This window comes from Oxyura jamaicensis, chromosome 2 (genome assembly GCF_011077185.1).
Source record: "Oxyura jamaicensis isolate SHBP4307 breed ruddy duck chromosome 2, BPBGC_Ojam_1.0, whole genome shotgun sequence".
Taxonomy (NCBI): Eukaryota; Metazoa; Chordata; class Aves; order Anseriformes; family Anatidae; genus Oxyura; species Oxyura jamaicensis.
In genome coordinates, this window is record NC_048894.1 from 3,991,836 (window position 1) to 4,009,555 (window position 17,720).

Sequence of the window (17,720 nt, forward strand, 5' to 3'; positions counted from 1 at the left end):
GACAAAGACTGACTTATGTCTAGGCAAGAATCCAGCTCTTCAATAGCATTCTGCCAATTATGTGTACTTTATATTGAAAGAGTTTGTTCTTCTCCTCACTGGACTTGAGATATTTTTAGGTCCTGGTTAACAATTATTCAGGCTACATTTCACACCCACACATACAGCATATATGTAGAAATCATACTTTTGCTTTGAGAAAAATAGCATAGTAATTTTCAGATTTCCTCCACCAAGATTTGCCTGTGTTACAAAGGCTTATTTTCACTCAGTTCGTTTCATCACTACTGAAACCTGAGTCTTTGGGTAGCATATTCTCAGACTCTGTTTTCTAACATCAAAGCAACCCCCATGACACGTAATAGGATGCCTTAACACACGTGCCAGCAGGCATCAGGCCATGAAACATTTAAATGTGTCAGGAAAAAGGAATTAACAGTAACCAATGTGTCTATGGAGTGTTTGTGGGCTACTGACAAAGCTGTGGGATTTATTGATGGGGTTTAGCTAGTTGTTTGGCTTCAACATGTCATGACCATAAGATAATACTAAAAATACACAAGCTCTAATTATTTTGATAATTAGAAATCCCATTTATTTATTTATTTACTTTGAATTGTGCAGATACCAAAATTGAAGTACAAGCCCTTCAAAGTTTCCATGACAACTGGACACTTTTCTTTGATCAGTGATTATAGTTGTACTACTTTGGCATCAGGCATGAACTTTGATTGCTATGGTAACGTCACAGACATATTTCTATTTTATTCTGCTCATACTTTGTACTCGAGGAGTCTCTTTTCTTGTCATTTGTGAGGAAGCTGAGAACAGTGTCAGCTGCATGAGAGAGAAACTGTTAGGAGCAACACAAAATGGGCTTTCCCAGTTTAAAGAATACTTCACATCAAGAAGCAATTCACTCAACAGTCATTATGCTTGGTAGCCGAGCTTCTTGGCTAATATAAATGGAGGCAGCTCCACTAAGGGCAGCAAAGTCTCCTGAATCCCAATTGAGCACTAGGGAAAAAACACTTTTCCCTGCTTGGATATGAATCTCTAGAGGTGAAAAATTCCCACTACCACTTATTTATGGTCTTATGCATTGTACAGACAGTGAAAGATGATGTACAGGTAAGGGTAGGGATGACAGAGAAGATCAGCAGAACAGAAGGAAATTTGAAAATTAAGAGCAAACAATAATATAAGAACATATTTACTGATTTGATTTAATATTTTTAAATTTATGGGAATTTATTTTGGAGATGAAAAGATTTAATTATTCATGGTATGGTATTGGTATATAGTATATGGTGTTCATGTAGATTTCTGTGAGTTTCTGCAGGTACAGTGGTAGGATATTGACCTAAACTACGAGAATAATAGAGATTGTAAAAGACTGTTAGGCAGAAGTGATTTTTGTGTGTGTGTGTGTGTGTGTGTGTGTGTTTCACATAGAAGAAACCAAAGGGTATCTTTCTTCATATAACATATATTTAACTGGAACACTTTGCCAAGGGGTGTTCCAGAGGCTAAAGTTTTTTGGGTACGGAAATCTCTTAAGAAATTTAGAAGGGCAAAGTCTATTGGGGGTTATTAATATAAAGACATAATTTTGTTTCAAGAAGGCTGTAAATTACAGATCACTAGAAGCTAGAAGAATATGTCAGGGTACTATCACTATATGACTGACCTGCTTCTAAACTCTTCCATAAAAGAGCAGTTTGGATACCGAACTAGGTTAGCTTTCTGTTTGAACTGTTGTGGCCACCCTCATGGTCTTACAAGACTGTGCATGAATATATAAGGATGGCTTAACAAACAGGACATTTATGCACTGTGGAGCATGGGTGCCTAATCAATGTAATTTCTGGAGGTGGTACATCTCCCAGCTAGCTTTACTCCTTCTAACAACTGCATCTGAGATGCATCACAGAATTTCCAAGCCCTGCAAGATGAGATAAAGTTTTTGTTTGTTTGTTTGTTTGTTTTGTTTGTTTGTTTTTCTGAGACCTGGTCCTCGTTGATGTATGATCTTTGCTAATTGCCGAGAAAAGTAAACAAGTGTTCATAGAAAAATTTAACTTAAAAAAACATAACAAGAGAGCAAGCTTGTCAAGAGGTACAGGATAAGGACAAGAATAGCAGTGCTTATGGATGAAAGATTTGTTTGTGTGTTTAAAACAACACAATATAAAAACACAATGACTATTTAGACTTCCTGGAATTGAGCTTTTAATAAAACAGGACATCAAAATATACTTTTTAGGAAAAAGCTTACAGACGTTGTCTTTAAATCTTCTGTTCTAAGGTTCACCACAATGTAAAATGAATTTGCTGATCCCACACAGTGTTCAGCCACAAGGAAATTACATGAAATCTCAAAGCAATTTTTTCCTGTGCAATGTGCTGTAGGTGACCCTGCTTGGCAGGGGGTTGGAATAGCTGATCTCCAGAACTCCCTTCCATCATCAACCATTTTGTGATTCTGTGAGTCTGTGATTTTCTGAAAATTGTTTTCCAGCTAGTCTAAAATCTGCACCTCTAGCTGTTGCTTTTAAAAATATTGGCAATGGCATTTATTGTTCTTCTTAACCCATAAAGTCAGCAATCTGTAGTTACATTGCCACATGCTTTTGGATGGATTTGCTTTTACACTGTATCCATTCTAGAGATTTTTTGAGATATTATAAACCATCTCTAATGTGTCATTCAGACAGAAAGTTTTCTGGAAAGTAATGGTAACTCACTTTCCAAACTATGTTGCAGGTCTCACTGTGCTCAGAATCCCTATTAGCTTTCTTTTCAAATGAATTACTCTGGAGTTTCCTGTGTCTCTTCATCAGCTTTAAATGAATCTCAGGGTGACTATCTCAGACTGAACACCAAACTTATTGATGACAATGTTAAGGTAGCTTGCACCCTGAACATGTGTGACAAAACAAGAATGCAGACATGGTGAACCCAGTTTTTATTGTTTTGTTCTTTTGTCTCCTCCCAAAGGTGAACAATCCCAGCCTCCTGAATCCTTCATGTGGCAGATTGTCCAGGTTTCCCCTTATCTCATAGCACCTATGTGGAATTTCTTCAGTTCTGGCAATACATTTGTTTTTCCCCTCAAACCAACAGAACTGAGTATACATTCCATTTGATGTTGCTCTGTCAATTCACATGAAAGACAACATACTCCAGTTTAATAATTTTCAACTTGTTTCATGTGCAGCTTAATTTATCATTGGCATTTTTACTGCCTATCAACATTAAGAAGAGCTTTTGTGTGGCTGCCTTTGTTGGTCCTTTGCTATTCTGATATTGTGTTTGTATTAATAAATGAGGGGATGCTTCTCATCTGGCTTTAGACATCTTCAGTGGATGTCTGCTTCTAAGCTAGTTATGCTGACCTCTCTTTACAGTCAACATTTCTGGGGTTTGATTATCTGGTCTGTTTTGGATGTACACTTCAGGGTAAAATTAATAATTCTTCAGACTTGATCGGTTATCTGACTGGATCTACATTCGGTTATCTGACTGGATCTACATACACTGATGATCTTAGAATTTTATACCGTAATTTATACTGATTAGACTAATTCAAAATGAGCAGTTAGTTGGAAAGCCCAGAAATCCCCAAGACTTATTTTTTGATTTCATTTTTGTTTTTCCTATTTTTCATTTCCATTTTTCTTTCCTGTAATGGAAAGAATCAACACTTTTATAGTTTGCAGCAATTTGAGAATGTTTGGAGCCTCAGCCATGACTCGATCCCATTTTTCAGTTCCATTAATGTAAGTTAAATACTAGCTAGAAACGTAATAAACTTCCTTCCAGAAAAGCAAAAGAAGTTGTAATCACTTATAATAGTCTGCTCCTGGCTGTGAGTGGTTTTTTTTTTGCCATTGTGAACAATTTTTCCTGGCACACTGGACTGATGTTAAGAGACACAGGCCCTTCTCCTGGCTCAGGTAAAGGTCTTTTACTTGATGCTTATCACTAACTTTATCTCCATGTACTTCAGCTTCCCAGTTCTAATAATGTGCATGATAGAGATTATCTATTATGCTTTGGGATCTACCAAGGAGAAGACAGATTGAAGGCCTATGTGTTATTTTTTATATATGGGAAGAGTTCTCTAGGTTTTTTCTTCCCTACTGGGGTAAAAGGGGCAGTTTTTTTTTTTTTTTTTTTTTTTTTTTTTTTTTCCACTGAAAATACAGTTTTTCCAAAGTAACAGATGGTCTTTCTATAGTCAATTGTCAAAGACATTTTATCACAGTGAAGCAGAAAAAATTTATGATGGATTTTATAAGGTATGTTCTAAAAATCTGCAGCATGACATGACTTTTTGATCAAAAGCACAAAGCAAAATATCTCTTTATTTGGACAGCACATGTGACTCATCATATGCATGAAGAACATCGTCTGTTCTGCCAAATGAACTTCATTTTTCTCAAGGAGGGCACAGATTTGCAGTATTGGTGAATGCCATTGAAGATTAAAAAGTATCAATTAAACTTTTAACTGAAAGGAACTTCCTTGCAAGAGAAAGCCCCTTGACTGATTCAACCATTCCTACAGACCTAAATTTTTTTGATAAATAAATAAATAAATAAATAAATAAATAATAATAATAATAATAAAAAAACAATAAAAGGCCATACCAACATATGAAGTGGAATATAGAGAGGTATGGCCTTGTTCCAGTTTTAGACAGAAAGGGGCTGATCTTTTTCTATCTGGAAAAACATATTGAGGTGTTTGAACTTTGGGTCTTTCAGATTTTCCTTTTATGCTAGTATATCAATGCCTTGCCAGCTGATGTCTCCCTTCACCTGGATGCTTGCTGCTCCAAGACAGATGTTCTCAAAATGTTGTATAAGTTTCCCAAAAAAACTGTGCATTCAGTGCAACAACTACAAAAAAATCACTGTAAATGATGGGTTGGGGAAGATGCCAATCACATTCAAACAGATGTGCAACATGCTGATTTGAAATTGAAGAAACATTTCCTTAGGTTGCTATGCGCCATGAGGACTATGGCAGAAGTTGTCTGGTAGCAGTTTAAAAAGTAAGAATGCATGGCTTGATTCGTGGCCTGCAAGAAGTGTACAAAATGGAGCAGATGCTGCATCCACTAATTTAAAGACACCTTGGCTAACAGGTAAGTAGAATTATTATGAAGAACAAAAAAAATTAATTCTGTGCTTTGAAATTTTGAATTCATCAACTTGTATGAAACTAGATACTGACGTTTAATATGAGCTTCCCTCAAATCCTATCTCAGGAGGTCATGTTTATTTAGGCATTTTCAACTATGTACAAATACACTCTGAAAGTAGAACATCAAGAAGTTAAAAGTACATACTAAATATTTAATGACTGATAACATGGAGAGCAGGGATCCATGCTCTACTAAGTGAAAATTTAATATGGACATGATCCTAAATGCGATATCCAGGTTATCTCAGCTGTCCAACCTTCTTTGCTACATGTGCAGGCTGTTTCTCCATCTTGTTGAGTTGATATCTTCCAATTCTCTGTTCTTCTTTCTAAGGCTTTTGTAACCTATCATGTTAATACTTTTCAGTCCCTGAATGGTTAATTACCTTTATCTCAGTAATTTTACTGATGCCTGTACTTTTACTTTTCATAGAAACACAAAATTCTGAGGGTTGGAAGGGACCTTAAAGATCATCTAACTCCACCCCACTGCCATGGGACCAGGGAGAGGGGCAGGGGTACCATACACTTTTCTTGATGACGTTAGCGTACAGTTTTCCTCACAGATGAAAGTGATTTTCTCAGCAAAACAGAGCCAAGATCACAGAGCTGAACTGCACCAAACTGGGCCTGGGGTCACACAAATGAAGCCATGGGCTGTGAGCTACAAGGTTTCTGGAAGAGGAGTGGTATTTGGGGTAGCCAATTTCTCATCCATTGAGAAATCAAGTCTCAGTATTCGCTACATTTTCAGAGAATGTAAATACGACCTGCTCTTCATCAAGCCCTACAATATTTAGATGATCAGGGACTATAAGAAATGGACTTCAGAGGATTAATGTTAATCATGAATAAACAGTTCATCAAAAGAATTCACAATTTAAAGCAAGGAAGACATCTTGATCAGCAAGAACTGCATCAAGAACTACAAACCAATATATATATATATATATATTTTAAAAAGGAGATCAAGAAGAAAAAGGGTTTAGGTTTATGAGGTTTATTGGTGGGTCAGTTATTCTAGTCAGCACCAAGTTGACATGTCCAGGTTACTTCTCCTTGCAGATCTCTTCAGTTCAAAAACCACTCTGTGTTGCATAGATACATTGCAGTATTTTAAATTTGAGCCCAGACCCATCTGATTCCCTGTCTAATGCAGCAAATACAGTCTTCTCCTTTGTTTCTGTACATTCATTTTCCTCCCTGTCTGTTAAAATGCCAGTGATTCTTACTATTCTCAACAGGCCTTCCAAAGATGAAAGGCTAATACAGTTTTGCAGTAATGTATCTATTTGTCTTCTAGAAATGAAGCCCCTATGCCTAAAACTCTTACTGAAGGGTTAGAACCCCACACAATAAAGCACTTTCTATTTGAAAACTGTTATTTCTTCTAGCTGCAGATGCTGAATCTGGAAGAGCAAAATCCATAACAGAGTGGAGCATGGGAAAAAAAGAATTGCAAGAAATTAATTGGATTAAAGCAAGAAATACAGAACTAACTTCTTCTACCCTACAGCTCATAAAAATAAAAATGAAGAGCTGTCAGAGAGCAGAATAAATTGTTAGGAAACCATTAACAGGAAAACAGAAAGGGAAAAAAGCTCCATATGATGCACTGAGTGTGAGAATACAGTGGCAGAGCTATCTGATCAAGGGGTCCCTTCCAACCTAAACCACTCCGTGAGACTGTGAGCTCTGATTTAGAAATAGAACATAGCCTACTAATGCATTTTGTAGAATTAATTTGAAGTAGATTTTAAAACACAATATGTGTATTCATTGACTGCAAAATAGTGATCTCGATTGCATAGGTCAACAGAATGTTATCAAAATTATGTTAATAACAATGTCTTAACAAAGAATTCAATCATATAGAATGATTTGTGCAATGGGACAGGCTAAATAAGTAGGGTAAGCTTTGAAATGTCTCTATATAAATAAGTATATAATACCCCAAATGTTTTTCATCCATTCAGGAGTGTCTGTTTTTCCTTATATGGCAAATTTGAAAAATTATTAATGTAATAAAAAGGAAATACTTTACGGAAAAAGTCTGCATGTACTGCTGTGAGAGTCTACTTATCAAAAAAATTAGACTCCAGATGAAAATTCCTAAAAACAGATTATCAAAACAAAAGAAAATATCTGAGGACTTTCAAAAGAAAGGATCACAATTGCTGAATGAATCACATTACAGAGAGAAATACGTTTCCTAGTTGTGATTAGGAATCTCTCTGAAGCATAGTGCTCATTCTGCTATTCTTTCGTGATTAATACAGGTCTTGCTTTTTTTTTGCTTGTTTTCTAGCAATTTATATATTACACCAAATATTCTATGCCCATGTAGAGTGTCAGTGTAGTCATTTTCTTTAACAAATGGGTGGAGAAAATTCCTCTTATGGGTATCTGGGAAAATAAATAAATAAATACATATGAAAGAAAATATGAAGAACTGAAACAAGAAATAAGAAAAATCTCAGATGTTTTAAATCACTGTGGTTCTACTAGCTGAACAGTGCAAGGAGCACAGTCTCATGCTCTTTCCTATAGGTAGTGCTGCAGAAAAAGCTACCAATCTAGAAACAGTTGTTATTATATCTGTGCCAGAAGTTGCTTATCCATAGCAGAATCATCAGAGAGAACAGCTCCCCTGTTGCTCCAGTGCAAATCTTGATGTCTTAGCTCAAGCCTACCTCATCAGCAATTTAATCTTGGAAGACTGATTTTTGGACTAGAACAGATGAAGTGAAAAATAATAATAATCCTTTCTTCTGCTAAGCATGCTACAGTGGCAGAACCTTCCAGGAAAAGATGGGGACAATCATTTTCTTGGCAATAGCATTTTAAACTAACTCAGTAGTGAGAAAGGAGCAAATGAGAAAATGTGGGATTTATCTCAATAAATGTAGTCATTTTCCACTCGAGGAAAATGTGGCCTTCCACGTGGCCTTTTCACATGAACAAGAATTTGTGGTCAGTGGTGATCTATGTGATATTTAAGTGATACTTATGGTATCAGTCATCCCATTTTATAATAAGCATATAAAGTCAGGTTAATCATAATCTAAGTTCCTGTTTTACTAACGCATTAATAGGAGCCCAGGTTGGAAATAGGAGCACTCCTCTTGGAAGCATTTAGAGAGTGGATACCTATAGTAAGGTGTGATGAATCTCAGCCTTGATGTCCTGATTAAGCAGTGCAGCATGATGGGACTTACAGTCTTGTACTGCCAAGAAAAGTGGTTTTCCCAGGCTACCAGGGGAATAATGAATCTTGTGCAGCTGCCCTGAGGAAGAAGCATACTCAAAGACGGCTCTGCACAGCTCCCTGATTCTTGTGTACTCAGGTGATAAATAGGTGTTGTGTAGCAGCAAGAACAGTATCTCAGCTCATGCTGTGTCGTTTAGCTGTGAAGTTATGACAACTTAGCTATTGTTAGGGGTTTTCAGCATCCTCTCAGAAATATCAGATAAAGAAATCCAGGCTAAAATGGAAACATTCATGCTACCTGCGGGGATTTCTCTGGAGAGAAACTCTGGAGAGTTTAGCAGCATGGACACATATAATGTGTATCTCAGGACCAGAAAACCACACCTGCTGCTTTGTAGTTATTAGTATGGCTGTGACCATAACCTCTTAATATCAGTGGCTCAATTCATATTGTGGAGTTGTTAGGTTTATCAAAAGCTAAAGCAAAGCATTTCATGTGATTTCATGTGATTTCAGGAAAAAATCTTCCTTAGTGAGCAACCCAGTCCCTCATCTAGACTCCTGTGGAGCACCAAACACAAAAATTTATGCTTCGCCTAAGATCCTTCTGCTTTTGTGCTCAGGGCCTTAAAAATAAGTACACTGTCAGAGGATCTACCTATTTCTCATGAATTTCTCATTTCACTCAGTCCTGTCTCCAGGAAGATAGGAACTTATCCTACTTATTTCCTAAAGAAAAAGAGAAAATTGGGAAACTGCTTTGTGGAGTTGACGATCTTGAATGACAACATCTTCCCAGGCTGAGATAGCTTGAATATAGTTCTGGAAGAAAATCCAGAAACTCATTGAAGTCCCAGGATAAAAGAGCATGGTGTATTTGCTGAAATATGACTCTCCACTTCCATCCTTCAGAAATCAATACATTTTCCAAACAGCAGGCATTGTTATGTGAAGTTCACATATATTTATTTTCTTATAAATGTAATTCCATATAATATTTTCATCATGTTCCACTTCTGTCTCTTACTATTGCTTTTTTATTATTTTAAGAGTCATAGATAGTGATCTCCTGTAAGATTCCTGTAAGATTTCTGTAAGCCTAAAGCAGTGTTTCAGAGAAAAAAGAAATGGTTAATACATAACATCAGTGATATAAAACCAAAACCTTAGACCTAAATCTCTTTAAGAAGAAAAAAAAAAGAAAAATAAAATAGAAGGAGAGAGAGAGAAGGTTCTCAATCAATACTGGGTTTCATTTTGGGGAAAAAAAATAAAAAAAAAAAAAATCAGAAAGTTGGGCAGATCTACAATAAGCTATCAGCAAAGTACATACACCTAAATACTTGGCAGTTGTCCCACTGGGTAAGAAAACAGTTTTCAAGCTAACAAGCAAAAGCAGAATTCAGACACTAACAAATGTGTCTAAGCTTCAGGTGAAAGTGAATATCTGTACTCCATACTGCTTCACAATTCAGCTGTAATGCTGGTATGGCTATATTACATTGGCTTCTTAAATTTGATATTTTCATATTGACATTCGATACATGGTATTTCATGATCTAGTTCTACCCTGTGTCTCTTTCAAGTCTAGCATCTCATATTTGCCTCAGCATTTAAACAATTCTGTTTCCTTTTCAAATTTTATATTTTCACTTCTACAGCTATCTTTTCAGGTCCATTCTTTCACTTTAAGTTGTGACACTGAGGATCTTCATCCATATAATTTCCTAAGCTGAGCCAGTGTGAGTAAACAAGAGCATGCAGTAAAGGTCAGGCTGGTGTTTCTGAGCCTCATGCTCCTCATCTCCTCAGAGAACACTCTGCTCTGATGAAGATTCCCTTCAGGATGATACATCCACTTCAGCTGTACTGTTGGAGATGTCAGAAGCAGAGACTCTTCCCAAATTACAAATACCCACTTTGTATCTCTCTGGAAAGAGGATAATTCTTTTGTGTTGTAAGGATGAGCTGCATCCTCAGGGATGCAATATTTATCCAAAATGCAAGAAGCAGAGGTAAAGCTGAGATGTATCTGTAAGAACATTATGTTCATTGCTTTTGCTTGTATTCTCATGTGTTTGTATTTATAGGTTTTTACATCATTGTCCCTACATAGGTTTTTGCATCATTGTCCCTCTTACAAATTCTTCAGGGTAGCTCTAGCAGAACCCCTACAGGAGGTAGATTATGCATAGCGCAGTCCTATTTCAGGATGTACTTCCTGTCCTTAAATACAAGATAGAGGATTGAAAATTATCAGTAGTACTATGTTCATATATACCCATAAAATTGCTACTGTAACAACTAATTATAATGAGTACCTTGCACGAAAATATGTGGAATTTACAGATTACTGATCTACACTATTAAATTGCATCCTCTCTTTATATTTCTAAAGTGTAGCTTTATTTTCACTTCTTCTGTACTTTATATGTAGATATGTTACCTTTCAGTTTTCTGTTTCACTCCAAAATAAAAGGGAAGCACTTGGAGAAGCAAGAAAATGTCTTTTTATTTATTTATTTATTTATTTTTTCCTCTGTTTGATTTCTTTCTCTGTTTTGTCCAGATGGAGAATTTCATAGCAATCCTATGTAGCACAGGAAATAGTGCTGCCTGATTGAGTTAGTCTCGTCTGCATATCAGGAGCTGTACTGGGGATCTGGCACTTTTGTGCATAATTGTGGTGATACAAGGAAAGACATTCTTAGCAATTTGTGTTTTCTTGTCTACAAAATATATTTGAAGCAACTGATTGATTCACTTAGAAATACTTCATGCATACTTTTTAAACATTTGTCTTGATCAGCAGTACATTGGATAGAAGTGGTATTTTTTGTTAATAGAGTTGTTTAATAAAGCTCAAATAATATCTTGTTTCATTCAGTCCTATCAAATCCATTCAATCTATGATTATATTAAAATTGGAGAAGCCTCAGTTAGCATTTTTAAATGTTTCCACCTCCAACCCTCAGCAGTCACACTAAAATTACAGACATGACTGCAGACTTTGGCAGAAATCAAAAAGTATCAGTTACAGTCTTTATGACTAAAAAGCCAAAGTATTTTTAGAAAGAGAAGATAAAACATTTTAGAAGTTCATCTTCCTTTTCATATATCTTTCTTGGCCAGGCAGAACATTTGACAAACAGATTTGAGAGATATATTCTCAACAAAACGCTAAAGTAATATTCTTATACACTACCCTTTTAAGCTTTGCCTTCTGATTTTCATATTAATTTACATACATTTTAGAATATTTCTTCTTCCACTAAATGTCAGTTCATTTCTATTTAACATTACTCTCATTCTGGAAATTTGTTATGAACATAGTGACCTTAAAATACTTTTTCAAACACAAAATGATTTTAAATATAGCCTATTTTAACAGAGGTCCTCCCAGAATCTCAGCCATCTTACATATTTATAGCCAAGTCTCATGACTTCTATTCAGATTTCTTCTGTTAATGCTCCTGAACACTTTTTATGCAGTAGTAAGCTGCAGAACAAACTTGAAGGTCCCACTGTGAGACACATTACCTGGGTAGGACTACTTCTGTACAGCTCTTCCCCAATTTCACTGTGTGTCCCAACTAATAGCAGGCGATCCCCACAAACCTTCATCTATCAGACCCATTAACCTTAGATATTTCTTCTATATTGTCAAGACAAATCTAAAATACTCTCTTGGAGTGGGTTTTATAAGCAACATGTACAAGAAGTAATTCTCTGAGTTGCTTTTTTTCTTTTCTTTTTTTCTTTTTTCTTTTTAAATCTATTTATTATTTTTTAATTATTTTTTTATATTTTTAATTATTTTTTTTTTATTTCTTTAAAGTGTTGTCAGACTATACAGCTAATACTATATGTCTTATCTTCAGCTTTGGAAAAGGTGAGGGAATTGGACCAGCACTATGAAATGGTTACAACTCATCTATTTTACCTTAATTTATGTTGTGTGGTTATTTTATTTCTCAGAGGACAAGTACAGAACATATATTCCCCTCAAAAATGTGAAGTGAAGCCCTCATTCTAAAAACAACAACAACAACAATTTTTCTGTTTTCTCTTTGAGAGTTAAATCCCTCTCAGCATCTCTTCAGCAGCTTCTCACCACTTGTAATTCTCCACATTCCCATTTCCCAGCTGTGACCCCAGAATCTCCAAATCAGTATCTCTTTGACATAGCCTGTTTTCCTCATTCTCCTATCATACGTATCCACCTCCTAACCACTGGCACCTACTGCTGTCTGCAGCATCAGAGATAGCGACATGGTCTCGCAGACATGGCACAGAGTACAAAGAAGGTCCAAGCCCTTCATGAGTGACAGCTAAAAGCCAGACCTAGAGAATCTTCAAGAGGCACTGCACAAGCTGCTGAATCACACATTTAGTACTATATAGAGAGTATAAAATATGTATTTCTCTGTGGCCATTTCAGAGAATTGTCTGGCCTCCATCTTCTATCTTGTGGCATGGCTCTCTCTTAAAACTTGTGTCACCTGTTAGCCCTACATGGATATCTTGCAGCTTTTCATTACTTAAAGGGGATTATAAAAAAGATGGAGAGCGACTCCTTGCTCAAGCAGATAATGACAGGACAAGGGGGAATGGCTTTAAACTAAAAGAGGGGAGATTTAGCATAGAGTTCAGGAGGAAATTCTTCACTAAGAGGGTGGTGAGGCACTGGAACAGGTTGCCCAGAGAAGCTGGGGATGCCCCATCCCTGGAGTTGTTCAAGGCCAGCTTAGATGAGGCCCTGGGCAACGTGATCTAGTGGGTGGCATCCCTGTCCATGGCAGGGGGTTGTAAATAGATGATCTTTAATATCCCTTCCAACCAGAGCCATTTTATGATTTTATGGTTCTATGATTCTATGACCTGCTTACTTTCAAGCATCTCAAATGCCACTAGAAGTCTATGTAAAGATGACTGGATCAAGTTGCTTGTGAGGAAGACCTGTGCTCACCTCCAACAAAAGATGCACCTACATATGCTGAGCTGAATCTCTTTATGAACTCCACAGAGAGCAAAGAGTAGTTTTCCATTGACTATAACAGAAACACAGCAGCCTGGCTTGCCTACAGACCTTCACAAGGATGCCCACATACTGATTTCTTACTCTGCATATTTTATGGTGAGAGGTAATGAATTTAAGACAATGCCATTAAGTTCAACAGAAGTTATTTATATAGACCATTTTTAATGATGGTCTTATTTCACTTAGCCTTAATTTCAGATAAAATCACATAATCAAAAATATAGAATACAACCCTTAGATATATATAATGGGCTTAATACCAGGCACAATTCCTCTGCCAGACATATTCTAGGGTTGACTCTGGCTGAATATTTTAAAGGGATTCCTCAGATGTATATTTCATTAGATGCATAATTTCACTCCCTAGTTCTGAATGTGGAATTTTGCCTTGACAGAGTAAGCTCTCAATACATGTTATGCCATATTTTTATGCATTCACAGAACTGCTCTCTTCTCAGGAGAACTCATTTCCCAACAACAGCAATTACTGTCACCTACTTTTACTTGAGATTAATCGCAAGACAAGCAGAACTAGCTATACTTAGGCCTGTCAGGCTGATATGTAACTGATGTAACAGCTGCATTTATGCTTACTGTTCAGTCTGTTGGCACAGAAAACAGTTAAGGTACTTTTAGTTCAGGGAAAAGGCTTTCATTGGCTATTTTAAGTTTAAGAATCCCTTCTAAGACAAAATGCTCATTGGGAATTGAGCAGTATAAGCAGCATCACTGATTTATGCACTAAAAGAATAAGTTTTTTGTTTCTTGTTTATAATTATTGTTTGTTTATAATAACCAGTAGGAAACTGATGAAGCCAAAGTAAGTGACTTCAGTCAGAGCATGCTTATAGGAATAAAAATTACCAATTCTTTTAGACTTTAATAGAAAATAAATAAATAAACTGTTAGTTCTTGCTATCTGGTGCCTAGCCTTGAGAAGGTGAGAACTAAGAGATTTTATGCATAATAATCTTTAGTTAATTTATAATTTATATACGTGTTTTTACATTGCATATAGTCCCAAGGCTGAACTGTCCTCGTCCTGTTCTTCAAAGAATCAGCAGATTTCAGGACCTGAGCTAATCTGCATATAAACCCAGGTTTAAAGCTTTCAAACTGTAAACAGATGTACTATGACTCAAATCTATAATTTTTCTCAAACACAATACAGCATCCCTAATCTCAGTGTGTTATCTGTGTCTCTGCCTCTGTCTCAGTTAATCAGGAGTTTAATAGCATATATACCACGCCATTCTAATGTATTCAAACAATGCCATGGGAATAAAGTCCAGGCATTTCCTCAAGGGGCAGGCAGTGGGAGCAGGCTCTGTTTTTAATTAGAGTAATGGAGTTCATTATCCATAGCTGGTATTTATTTACTTAGAGAATTCACAGAGTGGGAAAGCAACATGACCTCATGGAATAGTAAAGCTCCAGAAGTCTGATGGCTGTGCTGGTTTACCCTCAACCTGTTTCATAATTTAAGGTTACAGCTCTTTTCATCTCTGGCATCCTTTATCTTGTCATCTCATTTCAGATATTTTAATGCTGAAAGTAGGATATTTAGGTAATACTTAAAATGATGTTTGTTTCCAATTGAGTGGAAATATTTATATGCTACTGATATATAAATACCAGTTTGTGACTGCATGCTGTGGTAATTCTCCAGTTCTCACAGGTATTTAGATATGAAATTCTAGTGTAAGTACCTAGGATCTGTTAAGCACCAAAGAGGCTAACCATTGGAGGAAGTTAAGATTCTATTTGGAGTTTCTTCTAGGACACTTCAGGTGGATTTGTTCTCCTTCAATGTCTAAGGCTTGCAGACTACACCTCCCTACATGATCCATAGTGAGACATAACTGCTTATAATTCTCTTAGTGGTGAGAAAACTCCAAGTCAAAAATGTTTGAAACACACTATGTTGTCCTCTCAATTTAAGTCCTACTGGTCATCAAAATCCACCTTTGCATCCATGGGGGATTTTCCGGGTGCAATTCCTTGCCAGCTTTCAGCACCTACAGTGCAAATATTCATGAACCAGTTGCCTTGCAATTGGAGAGATATAGACGTCTTTATGAATGGCTCTTCTGATACATTTTAAAAGTCTATTTTCTGATAAGATGATCTGATCTTCAGAAATTCCACTTTTTTTTTTCTGACACTGAGAAGAATCTGAAATGACCAGCCTAGCTGAAGATGTCTACACTGCACATGTCTGTAACGGGCCAGGCACCAGTCTATATTTATAATTTGAATGTTCACCAGATGAATCGGTCTGGAACATGAGACTTCCTGATTCTTAAACTTAATCCTCTGAAATTAGAATAAAATGTAAACTGCACTGTCTGTAGTTAAGTAAAGGATATTCTTAAAGATACCCTCTATTCTGCAAAGGCTTTGAACAGATTGTCACATGCTTCTGGAGAACCACTGCCACCTCTGTCTTATGAATATTATGCCTATATTTATGAAATCAAAAGCTCATCAAACATTGAGCTTTCTGGATGTTTTTTCAACCCTAAGTAATTTCATCCTACTAAAAACATTTCTTTATATATCAGCTCTTGCATGTTTACAGTCCACCCACAGATGCACATCTATCCAACAGTGCATACAACTAAATGAATAGGATTTTAATATTAGCAGGGGGAAGTACAAGAACAAACAAGATTATGTTACAGAAATGAAATTAGATTACATCTCAGCTACCAAAGTCAATGGGAGAATGGAAGAATGGACTGTATTAATTACAAAAGATGATGTTTAGGCATGCATTCATGTCTATAAAAAGGCTGATTGATACCAGCCTTCTGCTGAGATTACCATTGACTGAGCCAGCTACTGAGATTGGAAGATGAGGTGTCTTTAAAATGTGTTAAACACTATCCTTGGGGCTTTGTTTGCAGAGAGTAATTTCTGCCACTGGGCTTCAATATTGGAATGTCTTCTTTAGAGAAATTTCATCTTATTTTCCTACAGAAAGCTTTGGATTGGCATTTACAACACGTCTGCACTGTGCTGTGCAGTTACCACCAACCTGACTTTACCTGAGCTAGCACAGGAGCTCAATGCTAACAGACCTTTCCAGCACTTTCTAGATTTAGCAGCCTATAGAGAGAGAAGCTGTGATGTGCGGCATAGACAGACTGTCTGACTACCCTTTGCTATATGCTGGCACAAGGGTAAATTTGCAGAGGATAAGAATTCCCAATTCTGAGAACTCTTATCCTTGATTTCTCCCCAGTCTCTGAATGAAACAAATCATGAAAAACTTTGCAAGGTTTCCTGTCACAACAAAAATAATGCAGACCTTCATCCTTCCTGTGGTAAAGTAAACCTAGATCTCAGTCAGGAAAATAAAACAGAGTGAGAGGACTTTGTTTTCCAGGAATGCTCTCTTAAATCAGTTTGAAAGCACATTTAGCTCCCTGTAGCATTTCCTTTTGACAAAGAAAAAGCAGTAATCATCTCCAGCTGTGACCCTAGCAATAAACACATTCCTATTGTTATTCTCAGGCCATAAACCCACAGTTTCTCTGCTGGAAACAAAGAGTCATTCAGGTGCCAAGCATGAAGGCCTGTTATTTAGAAAAAATAAAATAAAAAATAAATAACAACAACAATAACAAAAACACAAAACAAACAAAAAATCCATATGTATTTATGGGAAATTCACAATTAATACAAGAAGTACCTCTGCTTTCAAGCAGTGTAGATCCACAGTTCTCAGCAGTCTTCATATCGTCTAGCTTAAGTTGACTCAGGCTTCTTCCCAACTACAGAAGACACAATTTAAAATATTATTTTGTTCTTCCAATTCAGTTTACCATCTTATGCCTTACATGACTCACCTACTGTGGACCAGATTGTATTTCTAGTTGTACAAGGGTAAATCAGCATGATAAACTCCCCATGTAACCCTCACTTACACTGGGGGGGGCGGGGAGGGGGGGTGGAAAAGCTTTTTAAGTTCTCTTTAATGCTAGAATCACACAGTAGATCCAAACATCTTAAGACATAAACAGAAGAATTCTAATAAATCACAACAATCATATGCATTTTTCCTCTCAATTCAGCAAAAACTATAGGTCTACCAAGCATGATGGGAACTTACACACAAGTTATGGAAATTTATTAAGTATTTAATTATTCATTTATTTAAAATCCATAATAATAATAATAATAATAATAATAGGAAGAAGAGGAAGAAGAAGAAGAAGAAGAAGAAGAAGAAGAAGAAGAAGAAGAAGA

General features: G+C 36.4%; 1 long non-coding RNA gene across 1 annotated transcript in view; it reads left to right on the top strand.

The window, feature by feature from the left end:
- The window catches only part of LOC118163078, a 27,988-nt gene extending 23,103 nt beyond the window's left edge, over positions 1-4,885 (top strand). The window contains exon 4 of the long non-coding RNA XR_004748828.1: positions 4,875-4,885. This is a non-coding gene — a long non-coding RNA (uncharacterized LOC118163078). The remainder of the gene's footprint in view (positions 1-4,874) is intronic.
- The last annotated feature ends 12,835 nt before the right edge of the window (positions 4,886-17,720 follow it).